Source organism: Mauremys reevesii, linkage group 2 (assembly GCF_016161935.1).
Source record: "Mauremys reevesii isolate NIE-2019 linkage group 2, ASM1616193v1, whole genome shotgun sequence".
NCBI lineage: Eukaryota > Metazoa > Chordata > Testudines > Geoemydidae > Mauremys > Mauremys reevesii.
The window spans coordinates 219,041,280-219,059,449 of NC_052624.1; the positions used below are offsets into that span (position 1 = coordinate 219,041,280).

The window sequence follows — 18,170 nt, forward strand, 5'->3', positions numbered from 1 at the left end:
CAATTGGTCTCATTGGACCAAACAGCTACCCCACAGGGCATTCAGGGTCTAAGGAGAGAGCTCATGGCCCATACAGTCCCCCTACTCCAACTCCTCCAGCTACCTAATATTGTTTGGAAAAAGTCCTGTCTGAGCCCTCCACTGAGCCACAGTGGGTCCAAACTACATGACTACTAAACAGCTACTCCACAGCACAATCTTATAGTCTCCAACTGTCTGGAGCAGGAGTCAGGTTGATGCATAGCTCCTCACAGGAGGAGCACAGAATCTCTGTGTCCATATGATTTGGGCCTAAATATCTTGATTTCTCACAGTTCTTCTCTAGAATCTGGACATTATTAGGGCAGCAGGATTTATACCATCCCTTTGTTAAATTATCAGCTGCTACAGAAGGAAGGTTTCTTTCCTGGCTGACATTGCCTATCCAAGCTGAGTGTGGACAATGTGCCATCTTACCTATTTTTCCTATATTTAGGGGCCTATACATGTAGTTGGGATATTTCAGATTTTTTTGGTCAACTTTTTTCTGATGCAAAGCATAAGTCATTCATAAGGGAGAAGAATATTCCTCATTCTTTTGAAAATGCTTGTAGAATTAAAAGAACACACTAAATATTGTAGCTGACATGTTGAGGATATCTCAAAATGAGACAGATTGCACTAATTTATATGTAAAATGATTGGTAGTGACCCATCTCAAGAAGAGAATTCTTTACTATCCCAGTTGCCACTCCAAATGCGAGGCGCAAGAAATATCATTCACTACCTGATTATCCTCCTCATTTTGTAGCTTTGCTGCTTTACAAATGACCCATGAAACATGGTAGTCAAAATCAATAACATTCCTATAGTATTCAGATTCTAGTTGATTCATAAAGCTTTGCTCAACAGATGCTAATACAATTGGCATATAAACAAATGGCCTTGCAAAACTGGCCTAAAAACCATATGGCTGTATTATTCATTGTTCAGTCCTCTAGGCTTTGTAAATTAGAAAGGCATCTAGCAATCTGTTTGGCAACATCAAGTCCTCAACTCAGTTATGCAAACTACATTTAGAGCCCCAGAGATCTAAATTATCCTTTAATATTTTGGATGCCCAGGGCTGTCTCACATTAATAATGAAAAATACCTCTGTCCCTCATAAATCTGTAATCACCGCTATTGTAGATTTTTATTAGAAATGCTGGATCTGAATGTGGAGTTTATAGGCAAAGTTTTTTATGCCATAGAAGTGAATCCCTCATTTTATATTTCTGACACTATTTCTCTTTTGATCAAAGATAGAGACAGAAAGCAGGAGCATAATCCCTCACCCCATACTCAAAAAGTCTAAGCTGATGCCCCTACATTGATGCAACACCACTCATAAATGGCTTTTCTGATCTGTTCCCAAATATCTACATTGATGGTACCTTCATTTGAAAGTCTCTTCCACTGACAGATTCCTTTTATTGTTGTTTTTTTTTGTAATGCACATCAAATAGTTTTGGGGGCTTGGGGGTTATTGTTAAGCTTTAAAACATCATTCTTCTTTTTACCCCCATCTGTGTGAACTCGGCAGACTTCCATTTAACCTTTTCAGTCGTCATCTTTCATATATTTCACCGTCTAACCTTGTACCCTTTTGTGTTTCTCTCTGTATTGTGTACATTTTCTTGTCTTCTCACAAAACAAGCAAACACAGCTCAAGACTCCAAAACCTAGCTTTTCATATTAAAGAAATCTGCTGACATATTTAGACAAGCAGCATAACAAACTTCAAAACAAGATTCTCAGCTTTGAGCTGTTTGGTGAAGCAAAGTCTCAACCCAAAAAGGAGTGAAACAAAAGATGCCGATACTGAAGGAAGTCTTTCACAGGAATGAACAGTTGATCTTACCCCAGGGGAGCAAAGTTGACACTTTTCACTGCACTAGCCACCCAAGGGTCTGTTGACTGGGTGCAGCCTTCTTCCTACTGACCTATTTAAAGGCTTTCTCCATTTCCAAGCTCCCCACTTCCACATGAACATTGCTTCACTTTACTAGAGAAACTGAGGAAAGGGGATTTAGGACCACTGGTCCTAAAGGGTCTGTACCATTCTTCAGAAGTACACACACAGCATTTCCAGGAATGTTCACATTAGCATGAATCAAACGTTACTGTGTAATCACTGTATAACAAAAATGATAATTTTCAAAAAGCATTTTTGTCCTCACTTTCTAATGTAAACAACACTTTTAGGCAAAACCCCATCTTCCCCTAAGTTCTGAACATATTAGCCAAGTATTTTCCTGCTGAGGGTTGCTAAGCAACAACTCACAACTGAGTCCTTCTCAACAGGTGTTTCAAATTTCCCTTTCCTGCTGTTGAAGCATCACGTGGAGTTTGGCATCTAAACAAAAAAGAACACAGTTTGAATTTAAAAAAACTCTTGGAAAAGTGATACAATGGGTGTAGATGCTTCTCATTCCATGCCGAACCCTGTCCCCCTGGTTTACCCTCTATGCTGAGGAGAATTTTGGATAGAGCTGATGAGAAGAGCTTTATAGGCCTTGAGCATCTTTGCTTGTATACTGTAGGTTCTTAATAATCATGTCAACTTTGCCTTAAGTAACAAGACAAGATTACTTCAGCATTTGTTGCATTCCAGGGAATAGTGCAAATACTGAGGTAATTTTATTTAAGACAATTGGAAGTTACTATTGTAGTTGTGACAACAACTTACCTTCTTATTTTATGTCACATATTTTTCCACAGTGCAATATGTGGCCATGGACAAAGTATTGTCTCCATAACATATGGTGAGGTAGGCTGGTGGTAACCTTGGATTGTTGTCGATTATGTATAAACATTCATTTTACTGTTACTTCATCCTCCCATCATTCCACCTTATCCTTTCCCCTGCTGTTTGCCACGGTTGCATGGCACTGTTATTGTAAACTTTGAGCTCTACAGGACAGGGATTATTGTCTTAGATGTGTTTGCACAGCACCTAGCACCATGGGACCTTGATCAGGATCTCTGTGTGTGTGTCTACACTGGGCTGGGAGCAAGTCTCCCAGCATGGGTAGACAGACTCACACTAGCAGGACTCAAGCTAGCATGCTAAAAATAACAATGTGGATGTTCTGGCTGGAGCAAAAGTTTGGGGTCTCAAGTTTGCCTTATCCCCTTGGTTCAAAGACCAAGCTCCAGCCTGAACTAGAATGTTCATGTTGCTATTTTTAGCATACTAGCCTAAGCCCTGCTAGTGCAGATGTGTCTTCCCATGCTGGTGTGCTCAGTCTCAGTTGCAGTGTAGATACATCCTAGGAGCTGTTGTAACAGTCAAATCAGTCTGAGGCCAATGTGGTTATTAATAGGAGGCCATATTACATTCTCTTCTTCCATGTTCTGATATACCTATTAATATATCCCAGTGTATTGTTCACGCCTCCTATTGGGCTCCCTGAAAGTGGCACAATGAGATCATGCCCTAGTTTCCTTCCCCACTTTTTCTCTTGGCGCTTCCCTATGTTATTGTTATTTTCTAATCACATTCTCATACTTTGAACTTCTGCATTTTCCCCTCTGTGTATAACCTTGTTTTAAAAGCAAAACCTCATCCTGCAAATATTAGGCCAGGTCCTAACATTCTCAAGGGTCCTTCAGAAAATTCTTTCCCCTCCCCTGTTTATTATCCTTCCTGAAATGTGTACGATAAAGATTCAGTTATTTTGCACACACAACACTAGGATTTTTAAGTTACTTATTGTGACTGCATGCTTCTCTCACCTACATTTCACAACACAAAGTCTTCATGCTTTGTACCAAATAAATAAACCTACATGTACAACCTACTGAACAAGACTGTTCAAAAAGATGGATTTTGCCAATGTAACCCAAAATGGCACCATCCCATGCATCATTGTAGAATTGTTCCCTACAGTACATTTTCTAATAACTTGTCCAGCCTATTTAAATGATTCAAATGGTGGTGCTTTCAGTACTTCTTTTTGTGAGCAATTCCAAAGGCTGATAGACCTTACCATAAAATAGTTTATTCCATTATTCAGCCTGAATTGCCCTTTGCTTAATTTCATCCCATCACTCCTAATTGTATTCCTTTTTACCAACAGTTTCTTTCCCTCACTGATATCTACAGCATTCCAATAATTACAGATTGATTCTAGTTATGCTGTGTAATACCTTATTCCAAATTAGTTCATTTGAGTTTGAGCAAATTCATCTTTGGCTTGACTCCATTACACTGGATTACATAAGGGGAAATGAACTGAATTGTGTTTCAGCAGGGATGAATTTGGCCAAGTAAGCTTAGCCTGGCAAATTGCTGACAGAAAGGATACTCTGATTGTGTGCAAGTATATGAAGGCTATAAATACAGATGAGGGAGAGAATTGGTTATATAGGTAAAAGGGAATATAACTAGGAGTGACGGAATGAAATTAAACAAAAAGCAATTTAGGGTGAATAACAGAACAAATTACTTAATAGCAAAAGCTAAAAGTCTTTGGAACTGATCACCAAGAGGAGTAATGAAAGCTTCCTCATCTGATCTATTTAAAGTAGCTGGACAAATCAATTAGAAATGTACCATCGGGAACAAGTCTACAGTAGTGGAAGGTGGCATGCAGATTATGTAATGGATCTGTGCTAGCTCTAATATCTCTGATTCATGTTGACAAAATGTCCAGTACAGAGAAAAATGTTAAAGATACAGTTAAAAGTTGGCAAACTGGTAATATGAACAGTAAAGGTTTCACGGTGTCTCATCTTCAAAGTAGTTCAGCAACAACGACTCTATTTCTTTGTAGTTACAGTACACCTAAGTTCTACAGACATTGCCAAAGTCTTTTCACAACTTCCATACCTTCCTGGCTCTATGCATATCAGAGGTCCAAGATGTTTTAAGCAGACAGCACTGGAAACTGCAGTACCAACATACTATGTGCAAATTACAAAACATGCCCAATCAAAGAATAGCCCAAAGGAGAGGCAGTCAGATCCAATGTGTAGGACACTGGACTGGGACTTCTAGGGCCTGCATTCTATTCCTGGGACTGAAACACAGTGCAGCAAGCGATTTCACTCCAGTGCCTCCCGTTTCCTCTACCATCCTTTGTGTGTCTTGTCCATTTAGACTGTAAGCTCACTATACATCTGTACAGCACCTAGCACAATGGGGCCCCAGACTTGGATGAAGTGTTTAGGTTCTACCATTATACAACATTACCATTTCAGTGAAGAAGTGTTGCAATAGTAAGTATTTTTGTTGCACTTTTATAGGACGTTGCAGCCGAGATTTAATAGTTGAAAAGACATTGAAGTAACTTTGTGTCTCAGTCTTCCTGTGAGGTAAGGACATTATTATTCCCATTTAAAAGATGGGGTGACAGCAACATAGAGAAATTAAGTGCTCAATTTTGGCAGTTGCTAACTGTCCTGCAGAGAGGTTCTGCAAAGCTGCCCTGACCTATGCTAAGCACTGGGAGGGATTGCATGTCACAGCTCCCAGATCTGCAGGGGAAGTACACTCACAGTATCATCCTTTAAGAAGGTGGAGTGGGCACCTGCAGACTGGTGTAGTGGGGAGGGCATGATCATGGCCCCACCTCCTTTTGCCCCATTTCCTACCCTCTTTGGGGAGGCTTCTACTAGAAAGAACTAAAGGGCACCAGAAAGGAGCAGTCCTTGACCTGGGAGTATACAAAGATAGCACTTATGCCCAGGCCTTGTGCAGTGGGCACTAAGGATCACGCCTTCTCATATTACAGTCAAATAGATTTATGTATTATTGAAAGAAAATGGTTCCTCTGGTGCATAATAAAATCCCGTAACCTTGATGTAATTGGCTGGAAACACCAGCCTGTTACCTCATCCATACATGAACTAGGAGAGTCTATTAGTAGTTAGAAGAGATTGTCCCACTTCGAGAACTAACGCAGACCCAAACCCCATCTGACCAGCCAATCCACCATGAAAGGGAACCCATTCTCTCTCTGACCACCAACCCTGAGGCTGCAGGATGCTTTGCTCACACTGAATGGCGTCAGGATAGCCCATCTTCTGCTTAAAAGATTTCTGAAGTTCAGGGAGCTGGTGGAATCATACTGGAAGAGAGCAAGATCTAGGCGTGCTGGGAGAAGAGCAAAAAAAGAGAGGGTAAAGCCGAAGGAGGAAGCAGAAAAAAAGACTTCACTAGTCAAGCAGTTCAAAAAAAAATATAGGGATGTATTTATATACCCAGCAGAACTGCTAAATCTTTTGCAGTTTTGCATGGAGTGTATGTTATATAATGGGTCTTCAACCTTTTTCTTGCTGAGGCCCCAGTCAACATGCTATAAAAACTCCAGGGCCCAGTGGGGGCAGAAGGGGGGTACTCAGGGCTCTGGTTGAAGTGGGGGGGAAGACCCTTGGGCATAGGCATAGTTTGACTTCTATTGGGGGGGGCAAGGGCTGGTGGACTCGGGCTAGCTCCATACAGTGGGGTCCAGGGAGGGAGTGTCACTCCACCCCCTGACTCACTGCAGCAGACCACCCCTGTCTGGGTTATGGGTGGGGGGGGGGGCTGCAACCAAAAAATATAATGTAAAGGAGGGACTCAGCTCAAAAAGTTTGAAAACCAACACCATTGTGCCCCCCCCCCAACTCTGCCCATTGGCTTAGGGCTTCTGCCCGCAGGGAGCGCCGGGGCTCGGGCTTCAGTCCCACGCGGCTCCCGGCTTCAGTGGGGGGGAGGGGCACTGGGGCTCCTGGCTCGGGGTGGGTGGGGGCTGCCAGCTTGGGTGAGGGGGGTCACCGCCTTCAGCCCTGTGTCGCTCCCAGCTTTGGGGAGGGGGGACACTGTAATGAGAGATTTTGCTCTGAATGTTCTGAGATACCTTGCAGCACCTTAATAGACGCTTACAGATAAATCTTGGAGGGGGGTTAAAAACACCATAAAATTCACTTCTCCCAATTAACATAATTAAGGTGGTGACAGTATCAGGACACTTTGGTTTGCATAAAACAATAATTGATTTTAAGATTAAGGCCCTCAATCAGGGGCGGGCAAACTTTTTGGCCTGAGAGCTGCATCGAGTTTCATAAATTGTACTGAGGGCAGGCTGGGGAGGGGGTCGAGGGCTGGTTAGGAGGGAGGGGGTCGTGGCCTGGCCCCCACCTCCTATCTGCCTCCCCGGGACTCCTGCCTCATCCACACACCCACACTCCCTGTCCCCTGACTGCCCCCAGAACTCTTGCCCCTGACTGCCCCTGCCACCCCATCCAACCCCGCCTCCTTCCTGACTGCCCCCGGGACCTCTGCCCCCATTCAACCCCATTTCCCCCCGACCACCATCCACACCCCCACCCCCTGACCACCCACCCAAACTCCCCTGCCCTCTATCCGCCTCCCTCTGTCCCCTTACCGCGCTTCCTGGAGCACTGGTAGCTGGCAACATTACAGCCGCGCTGCCCGCCACGCTGCTGCTGCCACCATCACGCAGCACAGAGCACTGGGTCAGGCCGGGCTCTGCAGCTGCACTGCCCCAGGAGCTCACAGCCCCACCACCCAGAGCATTGCACCAGCAGTGGAGCGAGCTGAGGCTGTGGGGGGGGGGGGAGAGCAGGGGAGGAACCAGGGGTGAGCCTCCTGGGCCAGGAGCTCGGGGGCCGGACAGGACGGTCCCGCGGGCCAGGTGTGGCCTGCAGGCCGTAGTTTTCCCACCCCTGCTCTAAATAAACAGAAATTGAAGATAGTTTAAATTTAGAAAATCCAACATGGTGAATCAAAATGGTGGCGACAGGAATGACATAGTTTAAATTTAGACAGTGGAAAATTCAAGAAGGTTCCAGCAACTCAGAGGGAGGAGCTCTGCTATCTAAAAATAGGTTAGAGGGAAGAGATTTTACCCAAGATGGTGTCGGGGGAGGAGCTCTGTATCTAAAAATAGGTATGATGTAATAGGAAGGTTCTAGAAATATGCTAATATCTGGAAGCTGATTGGCTGAGACAGGCTAATAAATTATCTTATGTTAAGTAATCAGTATATAAGGCTGATACCTAGCAGGCTGAGTGTAGTGGTAGATTTGGGGTGTCTGGAAGAGCAGAAGCGGTGAGACAGCCGCAGAAGAGAATGCTACCTGAAAAGAAACGAAGAAGGAAAGCAACAGCAAAGACGGAACTTTCCTGAGAGCAGCAGCACAACTCTGAGGTTGCCTTAGCAATGACCTTCAGAGCAGCTACCTGCCAGCAGCTAAGGCCAGCGGCACACTGCTACAAAGGCAGTGGCTTCTAAGGCAGCAGCACCAGCTCCAGGGAAACAGCAACAGCCATCATCTCCAGGCACTGACATGGTCATCCTTAACATTGACAGAGCAGAAGGACCCTCAGATGACTCATAGGGAATTTGGGTACCAGTGTAAGTCTGATCTTCTTTCTACCTATTATTTAAGAGTGCCTGGGTGTGTCTGTTTCTGAATGAGATCTCCCCTACCCATCCTGTGACTGGCTGATCACCCCTTCTCCTCCTCCTCCTCCTCCTCCTCCTCATCATCATCATGTTCCCATTACACCTCTGGTGTTTAGGGCAGCAACGAAGCTCCTCCACTCCTGTCTGTTTCTGGCAAGTCTTTCAATGGTTCCCAGCTGTGCCCCAAGGTTTTTCAGCTCGGCTTCCACAGTTCTTTGCCATGTTGTTTTCAGGTGGCCTCACTTTCACTTGCCTGCAGATGTCCTCCTTGTTACTACTCTGGTCACCACTCACAGGATGTTAGATATTAAATGTTTAGTGTTAAGTATTAATGTTAGTGTTACATAAATGTTTTCTTTTTAGTCTGTGAATATGATGATGGTTTCTCATGTGTATATAGAGGCCGCGTATACTACATTGTATTAAGTACAGGGTTAGATTGTAACACTAAGACTAAAAGCCTTTGTGTGTGCGGAATCTTTATATGAATGTTACAGAGAATACAGTAGTTTCAATGTACGTGTTAAGTATTTTATGTAGTCTGTGTCTTATTTTGCTGCGACACTTTATTGTATTATTCTTAAATGTAATTCTATTGTGTTTTATTAAATCCTATGTATATTTTCTTGCTTTATTAAACTCTCAGTATTTTTTTATTTCTGTTAAATACATACTTTTTTAGTTTTTGAAGAATTTCCGCTTGCGTGTCAATCCTTGAGCAAAAGGTTGTATCCGTGTCCTTTCAGGGGTTAGCAAGACTAGCTTGCTCTGGGGAGCCTTCTGCGTGTCGGAGACAAGCCCCCTGGTAACACCCTGGCAATTCCTTTAGTGCAGGCCACAACCTTGTTACACTTTTGTTAAATTAGAAGCACTATCATAGGCTAACATAATTAGCAGGCTTGTGTTCAAGGTGCTAAGAGCCCCACACAAATTTGTAGGTAAAATAATTGGCATCTAAAATTTAGGGTAACACCCTCAGCTTCAGCCCTGCACAGCTCCCGACTTTGAGGGAGGGTGGGGTTTGCTGGCTTCAGCCCCAGGCCACTCCCAGCTTCAGCCCTTCGGAGGGGCACCAGGGCTCCCAGCTTCAGCCCTATGGGGGGTGTTGGGGCTTGGGGCATCCAATTTCAGCCACAGGGCCCTGCAACCCCCTTGAAAGGGTTCACAGACCGCCAGCTGGCTGCGGACCCCCAATTGAGAACTGTTGTTATATAATATACCACTATTTCTTGTGGCAGAGGTTTTTATTTAAGTGGGTGCTTATATTTAGATGCTCAAGACAATATTCTGCCTTCCAAATCAGCAATCCAATTTTCAGACAGATTGAGCACATATCAGCGCCTACTGTGGGTTCAATGCCAGTTAAGTTTTCTAATTCTTCAGCTCTTGTATGAATTTGTGAATGTGTCTTTTTAGCTCCCATTATTTAAATGTAAACTTTCCTGGTTTGGTATTCTTGAGGGACTTAATTACCTAATTACCTTAATTACTGTCACTTGCCAATATTTCAAAGGCCTAGTCCAATTTTTTGCATCATTCCCTGCAGGTGGATAGGACAAATATTCTGATAGGTTTACATGGAGCCTACTCTTTTTAAAGACACTTGAAGGCTTTGTCTGCAAGTGATTCAACTCTGGCAAGTCCAATTTCCTCAAAGCAAGTTATTTCATTTCTTCCAATGTCAACACTACATGACTGTGAATCTCACCTAAATATGCTGTAATTTGTAAAACAATAATTGGGAAACAGAGTTAATAAAAACATATTGACTCTTAAAACACTTAGTTTTCTGGTACATCATGGTACAAGAATGCTAAGATTTATCTGATGCCTAGGTGTCATTGTCTTTTTGTAACTGTCCAAGATCCCTCCTCATTCACAACAGTCACATGAATAAATAATAATTGATCATGTCACTTATTGTAGCCGGTTAGTTTTTAATATCAGGCATTTTTTGTTGGTGAAGATCAATTAATTTGGGTTGGATGAAGTGTGATTCATTACGTCTGAGTCATGATTACTTTTGGATGAACTATTCAAACCGCTATGGGTCTCTCTCATGTGGCATTGTCACTATTTATAGAACAAATATGCAATAAGCTTGCATAACTCGCCAAGTTTTCCTGAATAGATAATATGCATATCCCTACGCCCAAACCCTTACATATTAGAACTCCTAGTGATTCCTACCATCCCACTTTCACTGCCAGCATAAAAGCCAGGCAAAATTGCAGTCCTTCTGCCTTGTGTGCTCTCTCTGGAGTTGTGCAGCTCCATCCAGCAACTTCCCCACCACTTTTTGGAGGGCTGTGCAAACAAGGCAAAAAAAATGACATACATATTAAAAAGTATTACCACCTAGGAAGCAGCTTTGAGAATTAAAAATGGGCATCAACAGAAATTCATGCAGGGGTATGTCCATTTGTGCGAATAGCCTCAATGTACAGTATCTAACACTACTCAGATCTTATCCAGCATCTGAAAGTGTTATATACAATGTAACACATGTATGTTAGCTACATTATTCAACAGTTGGGACTTTCAAACACGTATGTGCTAACATTTGAATTCTATAACAAATAATTATACCCTGAAGCTGTTTTAACTTGCTCTGAGGATTGAACAAGCCTCCACTTGCCCTCAGAATTGGGCATGCACAAAAAAGCGTCCTTAAGCCACCTTCACCCGCTGATCTTGTGCCACTGGTCTCTGCTGGCTCTAAGGATTTGGCCCAATATGGATGTATCTTTATCTGAGATAGACAATGCACATATAAAAAAAAGAGTTGCTTTGTCTACTGCACTTCATGCTGATTACAGTACAACTTGCTGCTGCAGCCCAATGTCCCAACTCCATTGTTTTCTCCTTACGTATGGGATGTCCTGCCAGGAGAACACTAATTAATTATCATTTTTTCATTAATTATTTTCTCTTTTTAATCATACAAATCTAGGACGCTACCAGCTAAATAACCTTCTATATTAATCTGTTGTGTATCACTAATTTAAAACCTGGCTTATTCTGTTTACTTGAGTTACCTTATTAAATTTTCAGTGTTATTTATTTGTAACTGACTCTCCTGTTTTGTTCCCTAACTGCATTTGCTCAGTCACATACCAGTTTATTAGTCTCGCTCTCAAAAATACAAGGGACAAGAAATATAACTGAAAAATGGCATCTTAAGATCAGAAATATCACTTTTTGCATTGCTAACTGGTGCTTATTTACAAGACATTTAACATACTGGTGGAGTTGTAGAATGACAACAAATGATACTCAATAGGGCAATTAATGTCTTTTTTTTTCTCCTGCATCGCAGACAGAAAATGAAAAACAAATGAGAATGAAAATTAATGTGATCTCTATTTTTTTAAAGTTAAAACACCTAAACAATTATTTTTTCAACTTGAATTGACAATGCTGTAAATTGAATTGACAATGCTGTAGCCATTAATTGTCTCTGAAAAATAAAACCAAGTGAACAACATCTGTGAAAGCCATCAGGAAATACAAAGCTCACATCAAAAGCACATAGCTGTCCAAAATTACAAAGAGTATACATTTATTCTATCATCTTCAGATATGACAGAAAACTTCATTTATGGCTATCAAAGGTATGTGCTGAAACATCCCAGAATAATGATAGTTGAAGGTTTTTTTCAATTTTATTTCATGCCCGTGAATAAAGCTAGACAGAAAGTGTTTAAGATCTCCAGCTGTCCACAGTTCAGGTACAACATGGACAGCAGAAATGCCAGTGTCCCATACACCGGATTGCCTCAAACCTGTTTTGAAAGGACCATATGTGGGAGTCTGAGGCTCATGTATTCCGTATGCCCAATCTTTGTCCCCATTCTGACTAAGCCAATAAGTAGGTGTGAACATGAGGAACTAACGTAAGAGCAACAACTCAGTTCTTGAGGACGTAGTTTACTCTACAGACTATTTTTCCAGTTCATATGGATTCCCGAATCACTGTCAGATGCTAAAGATTTAAGATCCACCTTTGAACCAGAAATGTAGAAGTGGATGGCTTTAAACCCTCATTACCTGTCTCTGGAATGTTATTTTGATGCGGTAATGATGACTACTTAAAATATGATCATCATTAAGGTTTGTATATGCACATATATTATTCCCACATTAAAGTCTGTTGCTTTATAGAAGCTGGAACATTAAAATATAACCTGTATGCAGAACACATACAAATAGGGCCTTTAACTCTAAGCCTTAAAAGGGGTATATTTTTATTCTGCATTGCTTTATATTTTTCCATACTTTGGCCCATTATAATAACAATATTTTTCACTTATATGGTACCTTTCAGCAGAGAATCTCAAAGTGCTCAACTAGCAATAATGAATTAAATATCATCATAGCCTCATAATATACAAAAGTAATATTTCTTCCATTTTACAAATGGGACAGGTTCAGTGACTTACTCAAAGATTAGAATTAGAATCCAGGTGTCCCAACTCCCACTTCTGTGCCTTTACCCCAGAAACGGCTAACCTAAACTAAACTCCATATTCCCCAAAGGACCAGTGGATAAACTCCGTTTGCCCACATTTTCCCTCGGCTGCACTACTGCTTGACCCCTGTCAGGAATGAAGGTCTGCAGATGGCCTGGGATCAGCTAGCTAACTACAGCTGAAACCCTTCATTGGCCAGGTCACCTGATTTTCAGCATTGCCAGGACTGCTCTTAAACCCAGTAGTAGAACTTGGCCAGTGGCTGCTCAATGTTTATACTGCAGGTATGAGCATGCCTATGCCTCCCCGTTCTCATGCTCAGCCTTGCTCCAGTCCTGTTCTTGCCTAGTTTTCAGACCCTGCTCAGTTTCCAACTCCTGGTTACTCACTGTCTTGGCTCTGAGCACTAGGCCTGAACACCCATGCCCTGCTCCATGACAACCCCTACTTACCCCTAACATTTCTATTATTTTGTATATATATTTCTGACTTTAGCTTGCTTTAAAAAAAACATACTTTTTGTTTAGCAAATAGAGCAAAAAGTTAATTTCCAGTTCCATGACAGCAGTGACTGCTTCAGGAGCTTCTGGGCTGTTCTCTGTGTGAGGTCAGAAAGCAATTTGAAAGCTACTATTATAGAAACACATCAGAAGAGTTGATGCTAAGCAAAGTGACCAAAAAGTATAATTTATTTGTCTTGTATTATTCTATTAAACTTTTAATTATTTACACGCCTCCTTTAAATTCTTACTTCACGTGAGGCCATTGGCATCCTGTTATAAATTCAGATGAATAGATGATTTGGAAAAATGGTTTTGTTCTCTTTTGCCTTTGGGTGGGTGGGAAGTCTCATAATTATTCCATGAAATATATATGTGCTCTGCATTGTTTTCCACTTTTAGAACCTTTGTTCACAGCAAATTCCCTTTTCTCCACCATGGCCTTGAAGTTCCCTTGAATTTCATGAGGATTTTAACCACTGACCATGGAAGGAAGACAAGCCCATTGTACACCCCTTCTCATTTAGGTACCCACATAGTTCAGTGACATTAGAAATGATTATGTTTTCTTTCTAGTTTTTCTGAGAAGCCTTCTATCCCCCACTTTAGAAATTTGTAATTACATGTAATTCACATATTACAGACAGAGAGAGTGAGCATCATGGTCTATAAGGGGTAGGTGCTGACAATTAAATGGGCAGGGACCTAGTTCCTCTAGTGCATCTGAGGAGCACACAGCAGAACTCAGGACAGCAAGAAGCATAGGTGGCTTTAAGTTTATAAGCCATTTTTGCACATCTCTGATCCTAGGCTATTTGTGTGCTGAGAGCCCAGGAATCGCTGAGTCAAGGGAAGCCCTAGCTACTACCCTTTTACCTAGCTACACACTATTATTAAAGGCTAATATTAATATTAAAAAGGCTATTATGATTCTGGGGAATATTGACAGAAGTCTTGTGTGTGAGACACAGAAGGCAATTGTCCCACTCTACTCAGCATTGGTGAGCCCCAAGCTGGAGTGCTGTGTACAGTTCTGGGTGACAAACATTAAAAAGATGTGGACAAATTGGAAAGAGTCCAGAGGAGAGTAATAAAAATGATCAAAGATTTAGAAACCCTGACCTATGAGGAAAGGTTGAAAAAACTGGACATGTAAGTCTTGATAAAAGAAGGTGGAAGGGAGACCCGATAACAGTCTTCCAATATGTTAAAAGTTGTTGTAAAGAAGATAGTGATTAATTGTTCTCCATGACCACTGAAGGTAGTACAAGAAGTAATGGGCTTAATCTGTAGCAAGGGAGATTTAGTTTAGATGTTAGGAAAAGCTTTCTCATTCTCACTTCTCACTTTTTGAAGGGGAAGGAATAATGTCCTTGCCTAAACCATTGTTGTGTTTTGAATAATACATTTTTTTTTTTTTTTGAATCACTACTGTAAAACCTTAGATTATGTACTTATTTAACCTAATGAATAATTGGCAACTTCAGACTTCTCACTTTTGAAGGGACCAGGAATAATGTATCCTTGCCTAAACCATTGTTGTGTTTTGGAATAATACATATTTTCTTTTATTTGAATCACTGTAACTAAACCTTAGATTATGTACTTATTTAACCTAATGAATAATTGGCAACTATAAGGGTAGGTAAGCCCTGGAATAGGCTTCCATGGGAGGTTGTGGAGTCCCTATCATTGGAAGCATGTAAAAAACAAATCAGGTTTGGTCTGAGTTTACTTGATCCTGCCACAGCTCAGGGAGCTGGACCTTTGAGCCCTACATTTCTAAGATTCTATGGTTGAGGGAGATTTCCTGACCAGCTCTACATTTGTGGTTTAGCCAACTTTTCTCTATATTAAAATGATCTATCTGAAAATTTAAAATAACATTTTCAGTATGTTCAAGTACTGAACTACTGCAGTGTAAATTAAACCCAGAATCAATTATGCCACAGCATGTATGGTATTGAATTACTCAGGAAGGATGTGAAATTTCATTACTTTATATATGACAGCTAAAATATTTCTCTTTTCATTTTTGCTGCCTCATTCTCATATACTGCATCAAGATGTGTGTAATCTGGCTCTTCCAATTTTCTTTAATGGTCCAGGAAACAAAAGTTGTGCATGGTTTGAGAAAAGATCACCAGGTCCGGGTCTGTCAAAAAGGCTCTGACTGCTTTGTACCGTGCTGGAGCCACAGAGCAGCCATACAAAGAGTTTAACAAGCTAGTTAAAAATAGGTGTACAGAAGCTCCATGCCATTGGAACAATGGAAAACAGCAAAAACAGGCCAATCTAGCACAAGTTATTTAATTAATTAGCAACATCTGAAGTGCCAGATTAATTGCTTGGAGACAAACAAGTAGTTTCAATGGACTTCAGAAGGAGCCTTTCATGCATTTCTTTTGAAAGGGTTTGGCCCTCACTAGCCTGTGTGCAGAGGTGGTGTTAGGCATAAGCAGACTGAGCAATTGCTTATGGCCCCAAGCAGCTCAAGGCCCCCACTATTCACTTTGTATTATGCATTGTGTGTGTGTGTGGGGGGGGATATTCCTGCTTAGGGCCCCCAAGGGGCCAGCAATGCCTCTGCCTGTGTGTCTCCAACCTGCCCTCTGTTCGCTTTGTTTCCTGTCGTGCATTACATGAGCATCCCAACTCCCCCTGGAGTCTAAGGTAGTTTTGGTTGTGCAAGGAATGCAGGATAAGACTCTTTGTGATTCCAGGGCTAAATTCTCCTGTCACTTATTCTCATTGGGACAGCCCTGATGTAACTGTTTGTTTAATGTAACTATTGTACATGCATGAGAATTAGCAATATATTCATTTGTTAGCATTGCCAAAGCTTTATAGGTTAACCTTGTTGTTTTGCCACTACACTACAAACTCACATTTGCAAGGGTTTGTAATTCATCCATATAAACTTTTTTCAGCTCAAAACATTTCAGGTCCCTATATACAAGCAGTTGAAAAGATTAGAATAAAATCCATGTAATATATACTTCAGGAGTATACCACCAACAGGTGTTCAAGCACATATTTTATTGCCAGGTAAGGAAAAAGTGACTTAAGCTTTTGAAAGTGAAATATTGGGAAGCATTAGTAATTACATAATGGAGGTGATGCCCTTTTGGTATTTTAAAATACGGTTGATGAACAGCTGAATAACAGGGACTGCAAGTCTTATAACATTTTTTTCTTAAGGCTTTTGAATATGCCTATCTTAATATTTTGATAGTACTAAAAAATAAACATGTGTGGTTTATAGAGTGATACTCAGTTCAGAAATTGCTTTAATAGAATACAGTCACATTGTAGTTTATTCTGCTGTGTCTATTTTCATAGTCATTCTTGAAAGCTTAATATTCCTATCTTAAATATTTCTAAAGTTCAACTGAAATTTTTTTGAAGTAACTTTAGTTAGACCCACAGTATTGAATATATTCAGACTGAAAGCTAAGTGTTTGATTGATATTCCATTCTTAATTCACACAACTCGGCTGAGGTATTACCGATATTGTTGGACATTGAATGATGCTACTTATAAAATGTCTACAATAGAGCTGGTTGGAAAATGTTTGTGTCTCTGAGGAAAATTTAAAAAACAACAACAAAAGAATTGTCAAAATGTTGACTTTTCAAAAAAACCAAAACATGCAAAAATTTAGCAATGACATTGCAGTGCCTTGTGGGGATTGTAGTCTAGGTGCCTCATGCGCCTCTAAATGACCTTGTGCTTTGCACTATTAAATTTCATCTCATTTCTATTACTCCAGTTTTCAAGGTCATCCAAGGCTTTTTGTATGATATTCCAGTCCTCCTCCATATTGCCAATGTCTCCTGTGTCAGCCACCAATTTTATTAGCACAGTCCCACTTTTTGTGCCAAGGTCAGTAATAAAAATGTTAAATAAAATTAGTCCCAAGACTGATCTCTGAGGAACTCCACTAGTAATCTCCCTCCAGCCTGACAGTTCACCTTTCAGTATGACCCATTGTAGTCACTCCTTTAAATATTTCCTTATCCACCTTTCAATTTTCATATTAATCCCCATCTTTTCCAATTTAATTAATAATTTCCTACGTGGAATTGTATTAAATGCCTTGTGAAATCCAGGTAGATTAGATCTACTGCATTTCCTTTGTCTAAAAAAATCAGTTATCTTTTCAAAGAAGGAGATCAGGTTGATTTGTTTATCCTTCCTTTAGTTTAAACTGATCTACCTTTTGTAAAACCATGTTGTATTTTATCCCAATTACCATTTACCTCTATGTACTTAATTATTTTCTCTTTCAAAATTAATTCCAAGACCTTCCATACAATTAAGGTCAAACTAACAGACCTACAATTTCCTGGATCACTTTCTTCCCTTTCTGAAAAAATAGGAACTATATTAGAAAATCTCCAGTCATATGGCATGACCCCCAAGTTTACAGATTCATTAAAAATCCTTGCGATTGGGCTTGCAATTTCACATGCCAGTTTCTTTAATATTTTTGGTTGGAGATATCTGGGCCCCCTGATTTAATCCCATTATCTATTTGAGTTTGACTTCCACTTCGGATGTAGTAATTTCTACTTTCATATCCTTGTTCCCATTAAGCTACCCTGCCACTACCCTTAAGCTCTTCATTACCTTTATTAAAAACTGAGGCAAAGTATTTGTTTAGGTGTTGGGCCATCCCTAGATTATCTTTAATCTCCACTCCATCCTCATTTCTTCTGTCCTTATTTTCTTTTTATTTACATGGCTATAGAATCTT

The 18,170-nt window shown here is 40.8% G+C and overlaps 2 long non-coding RNA genes across 3 annotated transcripts in view; one reads left to right on the top strand and one right to left on the bottom strand.

Annotated features, from left to right (window-relative positions):
• Positions 1-2,172: 2,172 nt before the first annotated feature.
• LOC120396605 lies at positions 2,173-7,893 on the bottom strand. 2 transcript variants are annotated; one of them, XR_005593250.1, is made up of 3 exons: positions 7,879-7,893; positions 6,024-6,121; positions 2,173-2,377 (listed from the first exon to the last, which is right to left on the bottom strand). It is a non-coding gene; the product is annotated as an uncharacterized LOC120396605 (long non-coding RNA). The 2 variants fall into 2 exon arrangements; XR_005593249.1 differs by lacking the exon at positions 7,879-7,893 and adding an exon at positions 7,395-7,565.
• Positions 7,894-7,978: 85 nt separating this feature from the next.
• Positions 7,979-18,170, top strand: part of LOC120396604 — a 38,705-nt gene continuing 28,513 nt past the window's right edge. The window contains exon 1 of the long non-coding RNA XR_005593248.1: positions 7,979-8,387. This is a non-coding gene — a long non-coding RNA (uncharacterized LOC120396604). The remainder of the gene's footprint in view (positions 8,388-18,170) is intronic.